General features: G+C 37.9%; 1 long non-coding RNA gene across 1 annotated transcript; it reads left to right on the top strand.

Annotated features, from left to right (window-relative positions):
- Positions 1 to 3,638: 3,638 nt before the first annotated feature.
- Positions 3,639 to 13,571, top strand: LOC122217101. Its single transcript, XR_006201289.1, has 4 exons — positions 3,639 to 4,067; positions 5,920 to 6,129; positions 11,338 to 11,501; positions 13,316 to 13,571. It is a non-coding gene; the product is annotated as an uncharacterized LOC122217101 (long non-coding RNA).
- Positions 13,572 to 14,357: the final 786 nt, after the last annotated feature.

Raw genomic sequence — 14,357 nt, 5'->3', positions numbered from 1 at the left:
GATATTTCTGGCCTACATTAAATCTTTGAACAAAAATACTAACCCTCTGGTTATTTTTGTCTTGCCTTTAATCTTAGAACACATAATTTTTTTTTAAGTTTTTAGTTAGCAGTTTATATTTGTATTTCTAGAGAGTTGATTTCTGCTTAAAAGGGGGTTATTAAATTTTCTTAGACCTGTTTTAGTTCATGACTGGAATATTGAATCTTGAAATAATAAACCTGCCTTGCTCCAAATGCAGAGTGGTAGAGTAGGGAAACACCTGAGAAACAGTGTTACTGTCATAAGAAAGGCTCTGTTCGGAAATGCAAAATAGTGTAAAGTGAGACAACTGAAGGGAATCAAGTTGATGAGCAGAAAATGGTTTGCCGTCCTTAATCTTTAAAGAAAAATAATTAGAAGTACACTGCTTACATTTTTATGAGTATAGAAGACAGGCTATTAAATCTTTAATGACAGAAATTTCTGGTCTCCTTTGTCTTAAATGAAACTTTTAGGATAATGTTCCCAGCAGATTTATGAAGGTACTGTCTTGAGGGAGAAATACTGAGGCCTACAGGAACCAAGGAAATGATTTATTTCCACTATAACCACTTATCTTTAGCATCTGCTTACACTTAAGGATCCTTTTTACAGCTTCCAAAATATGTTTTCATTAATCACTATGGTGACAGAATGTAAGAGGAATAAACCTCCCAAATAGACATCAAGAGAAATCAAATAATATAAAGACCTCCTACTTACTAGTAAGTGGGGAGAAAGGGCTCAGACAAAACAAGTCAAAAATTCAAAAATAGGAAGCCACAAGCCGCTTTCCAGACTGACCAACTCTGAAGGCAAGCTGGCTTTAGTTTAGGTTTTTCATATTCAGGTGCTAATTTAGAAAGACCTCACCCAAAGGGATCATTGGTTGCATGCTTCATTAAGAAGGGCCTCAGAAGTCAAACAGCAGTCACCTATTTTAAATTTGTAAGTCAAAGAGTCTTCAGTAGAAATATTCTTTTGTTGTTCTTGTTGGAACAAAAATACACCATTCAAATGCCGCCACTTTACTCTTTCACAAACTGTTTTGAATCTTGAACGACCAAATTTAGTAACTTCAGGGAAAAAAATCTTTTTAAACATATCTAATATAATCAAACTACCAATACATATTGTTTCTTGTCAAACATTTATGGGGGATGTATGGACAGAGAGGTAAATATCTTCCAAAGTTTTAGTCTCATCACAACATATGTTTACTGCAACCCTTCTTATAAGTAAAGGAAAAGAACTATTTGGGGAATCAATTGAAATTATCCACAATCAGGGTTTCCAAAACTTCTTTCTCACATAGCTAAGCTACTTTTATTACCAGACGGTGATTTAGTAAATACTGAGTCCCAGTCGCATATTGGGCTAGGCACTGTATGGAAGGTGAGTCATACATGGTCCTGTTTGTAAGAAACATATTCATTCATTCTGTAATTCAGCAACATTTACTAGCTGTGTGCCTGTGAGCAAGTTAATCAGCTTCTCTATAACTTGACCTCAGTTTCATCATCTGCATCATCTGTAAAATGAGGGTAATAATATGTCTCGTGGTTTTTATGAGGATTAAACGGGAAAATATTTGCAAAAGACTTACTTAGATCAACGTATGACACTGGAGACACTAACAGGCTAACTATTGTAAGAGTCCTTTATGTGCCAGGCTTGAGTGTGATTTTTTTTTTTTTTTTACACTTAATACAGTTAAAGATGGCCACCCTCAAGCAGCTCTCAGCCATGCAAGTGAGACAATCGCATTAACGAACATTATTCATATAACATGAAAAGTTTTATAATAGTTTTATGCAGAATGCTATGGGTAAACAGAGGAGAAATTCTGTTGATCAGGGGTGCTTTTATAAACTTGAATGTGGCATTATTTGCTGTGTATCAAATTTATATTTACAAAATAACAGCCGTATAAAACAAGTATTTAGGGTCTTACACAGTCTTGGAGGCTCAAGATCCAGGAGTATCTTAGCTGGGTAGTTCTAATTCAGGGTTTCTAATGAGACTACAGGGAAGTTGTTGGCTGGAGCTGATGCCATGAGGGGCCTGGAGAACCTGCTTGCAAGTTCATCGTGTGGCTGTAGTCAGGAGGCTTCAGTTTCTTGCCACAGGGCCTCTCCAAAGGGCTGTTCATGTTAGCTCCCTCATACAAGTGATGAGAGAGACAGAGGCAAACAGAAACAGAGAATCAGAATACCAAGGTGGAAGCTGCAGTCATTTTATAACCTAAACTGGGAAATGATGTACCGTCACTTCTGCCATATTCTTCTACTAGTTAGAAGCAACTCACTAAAACCAGGCCATACTTAAGGAGAAGGGAATTAAACTTGAAGAGCATCAAAGAATTTGTGAACATATTTTTAGGACCATCACAGGTATGGAAAGAAGAGTAAGGTTTAGCTCAGTAGACAGGAACAAACTTATGACAGGCAAGGGAAGAACAGAAACAAAAGAATACAGAATTAAGGGAGTTATTGTTATTCCCATTTTAAAGATGAGGAAACAGGCTTAGAAAGGTAAAGTAACTTTCCCATCATGTGTTAAACGGTAAGTGGCAGAGCCAGATTCTGAACCCTATTTTCAGTTCTAGAATCCAGATCTTATCACTACCTGTGTTAGGCAAGTTTCTTCAGAGAAACAGAACCAAAAGGATGCAACTCCATCTATATCTACATTTATCTCTATATGGAGAGAGAGAAAGGGGAATTTATTCCAAGGAATTAGCAACCATGATCATGGAGGTTTGGTAAGTCCAAAATCTGCAGAGTAGGCCGGTGGTCTAGAGACCCAGGAAAGAGTTGCAGTTCAAGTCCAAATGCAGTCTGCTGGCAGAATTCCTTCTTGTTCAGAAAAGGTCAGTCTTTGTTCTAGTAAGGCCTTCAACTGATTAGATGATGCCCACCCATGTTATGGAGGGTAATCTGCTTTATTCGAAGTCCAATTTAAATGTTAAATCTCATCCAAAAAAACACCTTCACAGAAGCATCCAAGATAATTGTTGACCAAATATCTGGGGACTACAGCCTAGCCAAGATGACAGATAAAATTAACCATCATATTACCCTGTACAGTACAGACAATTTGGGGTTCAGATTGCAAAGGGCCCCAAATACCATACTCAGCAGATTGCTGAATTTACAGAAATTAACCAGTGGCTCTCTCATGGCTTTCTGATGTCTAACCAGACATGACTTTGAACATCTGATATTGGTGGGGCATTCCCATAGAATATTGTAATTCTATTAGGGAAGGTATATTGGAATATTTGTCATGCTTCATCTTCAGTACTATTTTGACAAGTGAAAAATTTGGTTTTATTGACATTACACTTTTTCCTTTCAATGATTTCCTTCCCAATCCACATAGTTTTAGTAATTAGCCTTTCCCATATTTCAAAATGTTTACTCATTTCAAAACTATTTTTCTCTATTCTCCTCACTTGGACTTTTTTCTCTTAACTTTTTCTTTTGTTTTCGTGCCTTTTTTCAAGGATTCCTTTTAAGCCATGCCTCCTACCAGACTGAAATGCAAAACTAGGAAGAAAGACAAAAATGTAGGTGGGAACTAAAGGACCCAGTTTGTATACCAGCTGGACTTGGTGGTTCTAAAAGTATAAATATTGTTCAAGCATCTTTTCTTTGCAGAGGGTGCATAAAAGAAAAGCTGTTTCATCCTTGTTGCTGGAGATATTTTTCTTTGTAGCTAACATCGAGCAGGAAATTCTTTATGTTTATCTCAGAGCTTCAGAACTTGAAGTCATAATGGTTCCAGCCTATTCTTTTGGCCCACTCCATTCTGGGCCTTCGTTGAGAACAAGACACATATAGCGTGGGCAGGAGAGTCTTGTGAGGCCACTGGAAAGTGATCTGAATTACAAGTCTGTGGTTACATCCTGCCATAGCCGGAGAGAACAGGAAGCAAAGTCTGGACAACCAGCAGAGCCAAAGATGCAACAAACTAGAAGGGAAACAGAGCTGGACTTGCAAAATAAATGGGGGCAGAGACCTGGTGGTAAAGCATAAAAGAAGGTAAGAGAGTTTGGGAGTTAGTTCTATGGATATAGGCCAATTTTCACTTTCCCTCTTAAACACATCATTATATAATTTGTGAGTTTCAGAGCACCCATGGGTGGATAACACCACTAGATGGGTTGGTGAATTCTATTAAATGAGCAGATTTTTTGGGTGAGTGAAGAAGACATCAACATCGTTTGAAAGAGATGCTAGCTTCCTAAAAAAGAAATATTTAATGCATCAGTGCTGCTCTGTGTTCTTTTCTTTCCCCCACCATCTCCTCGTTGCTACTGATCATCCTACAAGCTCAACCAAGTGTGATTTCCATATTTAGTGTGTTAGGAAAAGGGCTTCATTAACAGTATGAGGAAACAAAGGTTTTATCAAAATCAGTTTCTTTTATTTTCAAATATATCAACACAAATACTAGGTCAATGAATAAAGGAGATTTTGATCGTTTCTTTATCTTTCTGTCTTTAGTAAAATTAAATCTAAACCATCTTGGAAAAATAGTTTTCCTGTTTTACCTAGAAAGATTGCCACTGGAGGTATTCCATAAATCCTCTTAACTAATCCATTCTAAAGAAATATACTCCTCCTTTTAATTGTGTTCCTTTGCATATTTCAGAAAACTATTCCTTATATTATTACTCATTTGAAGTCTGTGATGGCAGAAATGAAGACCCCAAAATCTAACGAAACAAAATATACTTTGGATCAACCTGTGTAGAAAATGATCAGCTAATTTTGACTTAAATCTTATCTATATTTATAACCACTTGCATTTTAAAGCAAAAAGAAAAATACCCCAAACTCACTATTCTGTAAAATAATTTCTATTCCTGAGTCCATATTGTCTTCTGAATGCTTGGGGATGAGGTTGGTAAGGAGGAAAAATAATGCAGAAATAATATTGAGAGGAAACAACTATTGTGCTAAAGAGACTGCAGTATTCCATGGGACCTTCCATTCCTCCTAGGATATCAGATATTCTCCATCATGCCTCTCAGAGAGAGCCACTGATCAATTTTTATAGGTCCATTGAAACTTGGCTTCCTGACCACTATAAGAAATTTATAACATACATATAAATAGGTAATGAATATTAAAAGACTGATTTGAATGCCAAGTCAGGTTTTTTTTCCACCCAGAGAATTGTTGAATAGAACAGACTTCTTTTGACAACTACTCCCACATGCATTATAATATATGCACCATATTCTTTACTGTAGAAAGTTATAGTTAAGGCCACAGAAACTGGATCTTGTCTATGTGAAAAAACAAGGCTATCTATGTTACTGATAATGTTGCTTTTATATTTATACATAGTATCTTGCTATTTGCCTTTGCTTTTAACATATTTTAGTGCTTTAGTTTCTAAAACTATTCAAAAGCCAAGTAGTTATTCACTAAGTTCTCACTATTCACTGAATTCAAAATGAATTTATAAAACTTTTAATGTCAAGTGGTAGCTGTTGACTTTTATAAGTTTGATATACATTAAACTAAGGAACCGAGACAAAATGTAATTTCTATGCTAACAAAACCAGGATCCTTTATCATAATACTAAAATTATTTCTAATTCCAGGAGTTGAATTACAGTAAAAGCCAGCATGAGAAAAGATTTTCAACAGGTTTTTTTGAGTGGGGGGCTTTTTTTGGATTAAGAGTGAACCATCTTACATTAAAAAATTTCATTAAAGCTTGCTGCAATCAGTACGTAGCCTCATGTCCTACAGCAGCTTGAAGGGGTATAACCCAAGGGGTAGATGCCATGACAACAGGAATTGCTGGCTCTGAGCAACCCCTGTCAATGCTGGTGCCCCAATCCTCCTGGCACTCAAACTTTCTACTTTCCCTTGGCAGGTTCGAGAAGAGTAAACTTTGATCTGTTTGATAGACGTTGAAAGAATTTCATCTCTGTTCTCTGCCTGGTTGCCTTTGCACAGCTGCGCTGCTGGCTCTCTTCAGATGTGTACTGACCTTGGCATGACCTGTGGGGGTCACTGCCTCACATTTTATGCTTAGCCAACCATCGCTGTCCTCATTGCTGTTGTTGGATTAGGTCCCTTGCAAGTCAGTATCTATGCTGTTCTAAGTAAAGAAAGAGTGAAGTGAACTGAGGGATTCTCTCTTTGCTGGTGTTATAATCCTTTCAATGAATTTCTAAACGGTGTGGACTTGCTTTCCATTTTTATAGAGCTCACAGTGTCAAATTTTATGTTGACACATTTCTTACAGCTTTTAGCTCTTAATGCTCTGTTGTCGACTTATGTGGCACTGGATCAGGTAACATTTAATGTGACACTACTTAACTCCTGAAGTGTCTGTGTCTGGACACTTTAACTTGCAACTCTGCAGAGTGAGTTCCCTGCCCACGTTAGGTAACCCCCAAAGAAATTAGGGGGCAGCCTCTCTCTCACCTGATCCTTTCCTATAGAGACTACTGTGAGTTCCAAAGTGTTCTCTCTCTCTCTGACCCTCTCTCCATCTCTCTTTCTCAAGATCCATTAGAGCCTTTGGTGGCCCTACTTTCTATAAAGTGCGTAAGTAAGTAAAGCCCCCGTGTTAAACATAACTCTCACTTTTTAAGAGAAAAATTCACTTTCTGTTAACAAAGGAGTAGAAACATAAAATTCTTTTTATAATAGACTTATAATTACTTACTAATAGAATTATTACTATGAACAATAATATGACTTTTCATTTAATATTATGGTTAGATAAGAGAGATAAGGAGAAACTGTTGTAGCTGAAGATTATATATGAAATCAATCTTTATTATTCAGTTTTGTAAGTTTTATTTTTCTTATCAGAAACTTTTTGTATTTAGATTGACCATCTCCATTCTTTAGAGTTAACTGGGTTTTTTAAAACTGTTATCCACTATCATTCAATAGCTTTTTTTGGGTCAAGCCTCTTTTCTGAGTAGGACCCCCAGAGAAGCTGCTAGAAAGAATTATTTCCTGGGATGAAATATCCTGGCCAGAGCAACATCACTCCATGTTGTATTTGCCAGTAAGTTGATGAGATTATACCTTTTCATTAGAGCCCCCCCCCCTCATTTCTCCTTCTTTCAAGAGTAGGTATTGTAGGGGCGCCTGGGTGGCGCAGTCGGTTGGGCGTCCGACTTCAGCCAGGTCACGATCTTGCGGTCCGTGAGTTCGAGCCCCGCGTCAGGCTCTGGGCTGATGGCTCAGAGCCTGGAGCCTGTTTCTGATTCTGTGTCTCCCTCTCTCTCTGCCCCTCCCCCGTTCATGCTCTGTCTCTTTCTGTCCCAAAATAAATAAATGTTGAAAAAAAAAATTAAAAAAAAAAAAAAAAGTAGGTATTGTAAAAGATACATTTTAAGTAACTTCCAAATTCTTTAAGATGAATGCAATAAATTCTTGAAGGCATATTTAAACATATCCTGGTACATCGTGTGGTACAGACTGAGGCTAATGTCAGTTGATTTTGCAAGCTACATTTACTAGTAAGAGCTGCAGTCATATGGGACTCCATCTGACTCTGTAAATACCCAAATATTTATTGAGTATCAACTGTGTATAAGGCCTTGGGCTGAGTTGAAACATTAAGCTGAGCACAAGCTGACCACAAAAGCAGGAGATAATGTTACAAACACAAGTATACTTATTGGGAAATATGCAGTGATCATAATTTTAAGGGAAAACTGAGAATAGCTATGCAAATATTTTGTGTAACTTTCCTATGTATTCTTAGAAAATACTTAGAGTTTCTGCTTTCCTAAATATTCTTTTTTTCTTTTTTTTTAGTTTATTTAATTTCAAGTTAGTTCGCAGTGTAGTATTGGTTTCAGGAGTAGAACCAGTGGTTCATCACTTACATATAACACCCAGTGCTCATCCCAACAAGAGCCCTCCTTAATGCCTGTCACTCATTTTGCCCACCTGCCCACCCCTCTAGCTAGCACATCCCTAAGTATTCTTAAATATTCTCTTTATTCTAACCCTCCTTAATGCCCATCACTCATTTTGCCCACCTCCCCACCCCTCTAGCTAGCACATCCCTAAGTATTCTTAAATATTCTCTTTATTCTAAGATCCTGTTAAAATCTCAGTGGATCTATTTCACCTCCCGGGGCTCTGTTTCTTGCCCCTGATACGGATTTACTGTGCATACCTACCATCTCTTCAAACATGTTCTGTGCTCTTCCCTTAGATTTATGTCAGGTTCCAGTAAATGGGGAGAGAATCATCTGAAAGGTCTGCACAATGATGGCCTTATTTAGGATACTGCCTAGGTTGTTGAAACAAAAGACTCAAAAATAAAGATACCAAAGTGGTGGCTCTATAATATAGAGAATCAACTCTGTCCGTCTTGTTGGTTTTCCAGCCTTAGAGATTTGGCTTCATTTTTGTGCCCCGAAAAGAGCTCACCAGCACATCCTGATTCCAAGCTCACTTTGAAGGAAAAAGAGTGAAGAAAACACCTGACCCAGAAGTTGCATATGTCATTCTGCTTACATTCCATTTACTATGCTGTCTTTAGCTATATTTAGATGTAGCTTAAACTGTCATTAGTATGGAAGACAAAGGATGTTGAGAGGACAATTAGCAAACTCTGCCACATATTAATATGATCTGTATCTCTTAAAAACATTTTTTCGGAAAACAACCTAGCAGTTGGTGCTCTGGCAGATACATCACTTTCATCCTAGTTCCCTTGAGGTTCTTACTAGTCTTTGGAGCAAAGGAGTGGAGGTAGTAAGAAAACAGTAAAGAAAAATCTCAGCCCACTGTGCAGCAGTATCTCTTAATGCTGACCGTCGCTGCAAAAAGTGTCACCTTTGCACCGTCACTGCACTGTCACAAAGGGCCAGCCCATCAGGCTGAGCTTCAACACTCGACGTGCATCCCACAGGAAGCCCTGCAGTCTTGAGCACATTCACAGGATGTGTGCTTCCTTCCTAGTTAACTCTGAAAACTGTGGCTGATAAGCTCAGATAGTCTTGCTTAGGGATCTCTGCCAATGGCAGCAGAAACCCCCTCGACTTAACTCTCTCACCATGTGTGGGAAGGTTATTTATTGAAGGGATGCAGGGAATATCAGGGAATCTAATTTCAGAAGGTAGAGTCCTATTTCACAGGAAGTAGCTGGCCATCCAAAAACTACTTTTTCTCATCTCTGTTCCTCTGGGTATGCCCACTTGTTCCATCTCCTCTACATCCCCATTTCTGATCTTTCCAAAGCTTTGGAAGTTCACTCCCCTGTAATTCTCCTCTGAGACTTTGATTTGCCATGGTATCATATTTGCCCCAATCCTTCATGGCTAAGAGCTCCTCTGCACAATTTGACTAGTCTCAATCTCTGTGTTCTCATTCAACTTCTGACATGAGAACATCTAATTGGCTCAGGCTGAATCAGATGTCTACCCCTGGTTCAATCAGTTGTAGCCAGGAAAGCAGAGTCACCTGAGACAAGCATGACCAAAGGCAGAGTCTTTTAGAATAGTCATGGCCAAAGGCTAGAAGGCAGATTCTCTTAGAATAGGCTGTGAATGGAAAGATGACTGATATATCTAATACAGACATAATATTTTTTTTTATGTTTTTAATCCCAGTTCAAATTGGGCTGATCAGAGTTGGTCCTAGAATAGTGTTAAACCTCTGGTTAGTTACAAAATACCATCTGACCAAATACCATAACTGGTACCAGGGGTGATCCCCCAAAAGGCACTATAGGTCGTCTATTCCCATGACCGTATAACTCTCTTCTCTTGCCTTCATCCACTTTATGCTCTAGAATTGCAGCTTCAGTCTCCTCTCAGGTGGCATCAGTTTATGAAAATGTGATGCATTTTATCACCAGGATTTCTTCTTTAGTTTGGATAAATAATAATAGATAGGAAGAAATAATAGATTTCTTTATCTCCTTTTGAAATCTTTCATGATTTCCATCATTTCCTTTGAATTACATGATCTGTGAGTAGCATTGATAAATGTCCTTGGCATTGGTCTTGGCAATGATTTTTTGGATTTGACACCAAAATCAAAGGAAACAAAAGCAAAACTTAACAGGAGGGACCACATCAAACTAAAAATCTGCACAGCAAAGGAAACAATCAACAAAATGAAAAAGCAGCCCACAGAATAGGAGAAAATATTTACAAAACACACATCCAATAAGGGGGTAATATCCAAAATATACAAGGAACTCAGTTACATAGCAAAACAAAAATGGAAACAAAAGAACAACAACAACAACAAAACAAAAACAAAGAAACAAAAACAAAAAACAAACCCACATAAAAAATGGGCAAAAGACCCAAAGAAGACATAACAAATGGCCAACATCTGAAAAGATACTCAATATCATTAATCATCCGGGAAATACAAATCAAAACCACAATGAGATATCACCTCACACCTGTTAGGATCTCTATTACCAAAAAGACTTGTCTTTACTGACCTCTCCCCATTTCCCTCATTGCTAGTGAGATATGGAGGAAAAGGGAATCCTTGAGCACTGTTGGTAGGATGTAAACTGATGCAGCCACTGTGGAAAGCAATATGGAGTTTCCCTCAAAAAATTAAAAATATAACTAACATGTGGCCCAGTAATCCCACTTTTGGGTATGTATATTCAAAGGAAATGTAATCATTGTCTTGAAGAGATATATGCACTCCCATGCTCATAGCAACATTATTCACAATAGCTGAAGTATGGATAAACCTAAGTTTCCATCAGCAGGTGATAAGAGATATCTGTATATCTATGTCTATGTCTATATATCTATATCTATATCTCTAAATCTACAATAGAATATTATTTAGTCTTTAAAAAAAAAAAAAAGCAAATCTTGCCATTTGTAATAACATTGGTGGGCCGGGAGGGCATTGTGCTGAGTGAAATAAGTCAGATAAAGACAAATACTGCACGGTATTACTTATGTGTGGAACTAAAGGAAAAAAATCAAACCCATATAAACAGAGAGCAGGATGGTGGTTGCCAGGAGGGTAGGGGGCGTGGACAGAGGTCGGTAAAGAACACAAGCCTTCAGTTATAAGATGAATAAGGTCTGAGGATCTAAAGTATAACCTGGTCACTATAGCTGTTAAATTGTATTGTACGATTGAAACTTGCCGAGAGTAGAAGTGTTCTCACCAAGGGAGGGGGGGGGGGCGGGCGGGGAAGAAGGTAAATATGTGAGGTGATGGATGTGTTAATAAAGTCAAATGTGGGAATCCTTTCACAATGTATACACATATCAAGTCACTTTATATACTTTAAATATATTACAATTTTATTTGTCAATTATAGCTCAGTCAAGCTGAGTAAGCACACATGTGTAAAAGATGTTTGTAAGAGTGCTACTTGTTGGCTACTTTGAGAGAAAAACCAGATTCCTGGGTCAGGTCTGGACTACTGAATCTGAACTTCTGAGATGAAGTCCTGAATCTGCATTTTAACTGCTGCACCCTCAGGTAGGCTGAAGATTGCATTTTGAGATAAGCTAAGTGAACTCTGGAGTGAATTAATAAGATTTTAATGATACATTTACTACAGATTCCAATTATTATTATTATTTAAATGTTTATTTATTTTTGAGAGAGCACAAGTGGGGCAGGCAGAGAGAGGGAGACAGAAGATCTGAAGCAGGGTCTGAGCTGACAGCGGTGAATCCTATGTGGGGCTTGAACTCACGAACTAGGAGATCATGACTCGAGCTAAAGTCAGATGCTCAACCAACCGAGCCACCCAGGAGCCCCATAGGGATTTCCATTATTATCAGTGCCTGAAAGAATACTAATTTTGTATATGGAATTTAAGAGGGATTTGTCATAAACTTGTATTTTAATTTAGCTGTTTTATAACCAGAAAGAATAAGTCAATGAAGAGAAGGAAAATCAGAAGCTTCAAAAGATAACAATGAATATCATAATGTTTCACAGAATATTTGCTGTATTGGGGGAATAAAAATGCCCCACAGATGTCATTTTTCCATATCATAAAATAAGAAATAAACACATGAATACCAAATGTAACTTTAAAAAATGAGGGGCACCTAGGTGGCTCAGTCTGTTAAGCGTTCAACTCTTGGTTTCGGCTCAGGTCATGTTCTCACAGTTTATGAGTTCGAGCCCCACATTGGGCTCCATACTGACAGTGCAGAGCCTGCTTGTGATTCTCTCTCTCTCTCTCTCTCTCTCTCTCTCTCTCTCTCTTCCCAGCTTGCTCTCTCTGTCTCTCTCTCTCAAAAATAAATTAATTAAAAAAAATTTTAATGAAATTAATTTTTTAAAATTAGTCCAAGTACTATAATGATTGTGAAAGAAATATAGAATATGTTTTAAAATGCGAAGTGTTTATGTTACATGTATAAAGCATACACACACACACACAAAGATTTAATAATAGTATAAATATACTCTGGTTAACCTTACGAGTTAAGGATATTTTGAATGAATAATTGCTAATTAATTCACACTGATTATTAATATGCATAAAGTTCAAACCACACATGTCTGAAAAGAGGACTTACATATTTATTTGTGACAGAAAAAAAAATCAGTTAATAGAGTTGACTGAATTATGTTACTGAACTAACTTGACAGCCTAAACTGTTAGTACTCAAGCAAAATCTCTGTGCATCTCATATTTATAATGAAAACATTCCTGAGCTAAGGAAAAAAAAGAAAAAGCCTGCCTTTATAGCTTCAGGGAAATACTGTTAACTAAACTTAGGGGACTTCCAGAGGTAGCAAAATGAGGAGGGGAAAACCATAGAATGATCTCACTTTTCTGATAATTGAAACTCAAACTCCTGGAACATAGCTGCACAATTTCTACCCTTTTCTTTTAAGGTTCGAGGTCCTCCTGGACCTTGAAAATAAAGGGCAGAGAGGTAGTACCTCAGAGTTGGGAATCAGAAATCAGATCCTGAGGGTTTGGGAGTCATAAGTCAGCCAAGGATACAGAGTTCTCTAGAACGGAGCTTTCTTGGGACATGAATCATGTTTATTTTAGACGCAAAACTTTCTAGCTCCAAATAGAAAAAAAAAAAAATCATTCTTACTTTATGAAAAATGTCTCTGCCAGAATGTTAGGAAACAAGTGAGTCGTCCAAGCACTGAGGCTCTGTGGCTCATTTGCAAAGTTCCTCTTCTTCATCTGCTCTCAGTGCCTCCTCCCTGGCCCCTGGCCAGTCTCAAATTCTCAGTTCTACCATTGTGCTAAGGACAAAAGTATGTCTGAAGTGTATGCTGCATTCTCTAATGAGTTTGTCTACCTATTCCAGGTAAATCAGAATGTCTCAAGAGGATCCTTGGGACACAGAAAACATGTTGTGCCTGATGAATGCAACCTGTGTGTGAGCCTGCTTCAGAAACTGTCATTGGACAACACCATAGCTCTCTGCTTCCTGGAGAGGTTCCTGCAGGAGTTTTAAAGTTGTTACATGATGTGCAACTTTATTAATTTTAGTTGCAACTGTGAGCGCATACACAATGCGCTATTTAAAACACTATTTTAAACACTATAGTGAGGGGGGTTGTATTCATTTGGGCCCTTGCAGTTTACTATAGTGTTGTAAAGATAAAGTCTCAACTCTTAAACTAAGATCTCCAGATGTGGTGCCTATTCCTGCACAGCCTCTTTTGGGCAGTACCCATATATTTACCACTACCACTTTTAAAGTTGGTTACCAATAGAATTTTGAGGTCATGGATCTAGAGTACCATAATCTGATTTGTTGTCCTCAGACCTAGAAACTGGAGCAAGTGATAGCCTCCATTTGGAGCAAGGTTTCTCAATCTTGGCAATATTGATGCGTTGAGCTGAGGAATTCTTTGTTGAAAGAGTTGTCTTGTGCATTGAAGGATGCTTAGCAGTATTTGGTTTCCTCTAGGCCCCAAGCTTGTTAAATGCTGTAGCTAAATGTAGTCAGCAAGTTTTGTTTTGTTTTATTTCCTCCTTCAGGCAGTAAGAGCTGATCTCTGGTGCCTTCTGTTTAAGTGGAATACTGTGAGCCCATTTTTCCTTTAGGAACCCTAGTCTAATGATTGCCAACTTCTGAATCCGAGCTCTCCACCAACTGGGAGCCTCAATCCACTCTTTACATTTCTTTTTATTCTCTTCTGTGGGCTACCCCATATCCTTCTAATGAATTCATTTTACACTACTAATTTTCCCCCCAGTTCAGTAAATAGCAACTCCATTCTTCCAGATGGTCAGACCAGAAACTTCCGAGTCATCTTGGACTCCTTTTTCACCTGCTGTGACCTCAGGGTCCCTGCAGGATACAAATAGCACACTAAAAGGGTATCTGAGGAAAATTCAAA

Source organism: Panthera leo, chromosome B1, assembly GCF_018350215.1.
Source record: "Panthera leo isolate Ple1 chromosome B1, P.leo_Ple1_pat1.1, whole genome shotgun sequence".
Taxonomy (NCBI): Eukaryota; Metazoa; Chordata; class Mammalia; order Carnivora; family Felidae; genus Panthera; species Panthera leo.
This window is presented reverse-complemented; position numbering and strand designations above follow the sequence as displayed.